The following is a 1,995-nucleotide window of genomic DNA, read 5'->3' as shown; positions in this document are numbered from 1 at the left end:
AATAGATTTAACGATCAACGTAAGAGATGACAATTTCATTTTGAAAAAGTATACTTTTTAATTTAATTTTACATACAAATACCTTCTTTAGAAAGCGGGGGCGGGGGTGGAGAACAGGCACTCTCCATCATTGTTTACTAACCATCTATTTTTCCTTTTATTTTCTTAAACTGTTACAGTGCTTGCCGGTCGATAACGAAACAAACTAATTTTATTGTTCTTTGGCCTTTTGGCTAGGGATTTTTATCTTGGGCCTCCAAAATCAACAGAGACCATTCCTGTAATTATCTAGTCCCTGCTTATTTGCGGTGGTTGTTTAGTTATGTGCAGTTTTAGGCGGTTCACCCTCCCAAGCTTTGCCTTCTCTCTTTGAGAAGCGAGTTAGTTTATTGCAAATCGCCTAAGACGCCCTCACCAAGGAATGCTGACGAGACTACCCAGGCACTTTTGGCAGGTTAATGCCCCTCCTCTGCCGCACTGACTTCTCAATTCCACTTTCCGACCCTGGTGTATAAGTTTTTGCAGTGCGAGAGAACTCAATACCGTTTCTTGGCCTTTTGGCTAGGAACAAAGTGTAGTATCTGTTCTTATACTACACTTCACATTTTCTGTCCTCGATAAATGGAGGAAAAATCCTTTATGACTAAGACAAGTTTTATTTTTGTTCCTATCCAGAGTGGCCCTTTTTAGGGAGGTAGATTTTCTCCACATTAAAAACCGACCTTATATCTAACTCTGCCTGGGTGGGGTGGGGTGGGAAGCAAATAAATAAGAACCATCAAGACAAACACAATGGTAAAATCAGCAAACAATGCATTAACAAAAGTATGTTACAAAAGTACACGTCATAATTCTGAGGCATCGCTGCCCACGACGGTTTAGTTCTAACTGTATTTAGTGTCTGGGTAAGTCTATTAATTCATGAAATAAGGGATATCAGTTTACCTTATAACATACAACAGTTGACTTCTCCCCCCCTTATGCATCCATTCTATTTCACATAATCACAATTATTATAAGGCCAAACATTTATGGGCATAATTTTTTTTTAGTATTTTATCCCGTTTCTGTGGCAATGTATTATTCTTATTTCTACTATTTACATCTTTTAAACAGTTTTCCTCATCATTGGATCCTAGATATGAGCTTAAACTATATCCAGTGGTGAGGCCCCAGCTTGCGGGCTTTGGGGATTGTGGAGCAACCCTTTAATTACCATTGCTCCCAGATCCACTCTGACCCGGAGTGATAGTACCTGTTAGGGTCCCAACTATGGGTTAAATAGAAGCCGACTGAAAACAACAAATATATTTTATTAAGAAATTTTTCTTCAAAATCTTTGAATTCGGAATTAAATAACCTGAAAAGGATTGATATGCCGTAAAACAAAAACAACCAACCAACCTAATTACAAAATAAACAAAATCCATAAATTCTATGACTTTTAAACTGAATTTATTCTTCGAATAACTGATTTATAGAAAAGATAAAGGACTTTTGTAAATAAGGAAAATACAAAAACTACATCTTATTTTGTAGAATCATGATTACAAATACATTCCGCATTAATATGTTAGACGCGTGACAAAATTACACTTGTGAATATTTCCATAATAATCTTTCAAATAGTTTACACATAACACATATGAGCAAAGTATGCTTTTTCATTTATTTTTCAATACGTAATAAACATTTTTCAATACGTAGTAAACATTTTTCAATACGTAGTAAACATTCAGCAAATATCAAGAGTTTGAATTTATGCATCTTTGGATTCGGCATTAAACAACCCAAAAAGAGTTGATATGCCATAAAACAAAAACAACCAACCAACCTAATTGCAAAGTAAAATTTTGATAGATTTTTTTAAGTTTAAAAATTGAAAAAAATTTCACTCGTAAAATTCAATTGATTTCATATGTAAAAAAAAAAATGTCTGGTTGAACGCGCGCAGGCACTTTGTAAACACTGTTGTTGTTTTTTTTTAAATAATAT

The 1,995-nt window shown here is 34.5% G+C and overlaps 1 non-coding gene across 1 annotated transcript; it reads left to right on the top strand.

The window, feature by feature from the left end:
* Nucleotides 1-541: 541 nt before the first annotated feature.
* On the top strand, nt 542-731 carry LOC145277200 (U2 spliceosomal RNA). Its single transcript, XR_013868121.1, has one exon. It is a non-coding gene; the product is annotated as a U2 spliceosomal RNA (small nuclear RNA).
* The last annotated feature ends 1,264 nt before the right edge of the window (nt 732-1,995 follow it).

Source organism: Euprymna scolopes, chromosome 5 (genome assembly GCF_053919585.1).
Source record: "Euprymna scolopes isolate OS-2025 chromosome 5, ASM5391958v1, whole genome shotgun sequence".
Classification (NCBI taxonomy): domain Eukaryota; kingdom Metazoa; phylum Mollusca; class Cephalopoda; order Sepiida; family Sepiolidae; genus Euprymna; species Euprymna scolopes.
Note: the sequence above shows the minus strand (reverse complement) of the source record. Positions and strands in the feature narration are given on the sequence as shown.